This window comes from Molothrus ater, chromosome 3, assembly GCF_012460135.2.
Source record: "Molothrus ater isolate BHLD 08-10-18 breed brown headed cowbird chromosome 3, BPBGC_Mater_1.1, whole genome shotgun sequence".
Classification (NCBI taxonomy): domain Eukaryota; kingdom Metazoa; phylum Chordata; class Aves; order Passeriformes; family Icteridae; genus Molothrus; species Molothrus ater.
Window position 1 is genome coordinate 12626687 of NC_050480.2, and position 1074 is coordinate 12627760.

Genomic DNA, 1074 nt, shown 5'->3' on the forward strand with positions numbered 1-1074 from the left:
TGCTTTGGCATTACTCAGGTCTTAGAATAAGGTTGTATAGACTTTATTGGTCATGCTTTCTCAAATATATTATTAGCATTCTCTCTTCTGAAAAGTCTGTTGTTGTCTTTACATAAACATATATTTAATTTTGCTCTGCAGTAATAATAATACATATTTGCTAACATATTCATGAGGAAGTAATAGATTTGCACTTGCCTATACAAACACTGTTTTCCCATGTTGTACAAAGGCACTAAGATATGTATTATTACTAGGGTTTCTTGCAGTTTGTGTCTACCCCTCTATGTAACAAAAAACCCTAATTTATCCAGTCTTAATACACCTTCAATCTGCCCTTCACATGCTTTCTCAAAGTTGGCATTATGTGAAAAGAGAGGAAACTGGTATCTCAACTTTGTGTAGAACTTTAGATTTTAAAAATATGCTCCTTCACGTAAGGAAGTTAATGAATAAGGCAAATGGAAGTATCAAAATATTTACCTAGTTAAAAATTGATGCAGAGACTACTAGTCCTTTATTAAGTTCTATTTGTCTGTTTCTTTTACAGGAAACTCTCTTTTTAACTTTGCAGAATGTCTTCCAATAGTATTAAAAGTAGTATCCAAGTATCAAAATTGAGACCATTTAATACCATATTAGTTTTTAGTAGCAATCATTTTTTGCAATATTGCTCTATATATGAGAACTATCACATTCATATGTGGAAAGTTGACAGAATCTGATAATGGCTTTTTTTTTCATTTGACTTACATCACATTAGTCTCCTTTTGGTATAAAAACATATAAAACACAATAAGCTGCAGGATACCAATACACCATTTTCTCAGGTATTTTCCCCCTTCACCCTTTTCCATTTTCCTATACAGACTTCTATGCAGCTGGAAAAGTGCAGCGTTTAGTAAATAGAACAACACAAAGGCCAATATGTCAATAAAACTATTTAGAACAGGAAACTAATGAAAAAACTATCACTGACCACCACTTTGAGAGCTGAGCAGCACCATGCTAGTACCATAGTAACTGAGTTTAGAAACAATACATTCATTTCAGTTGAGAATTTAGTTGAACTCT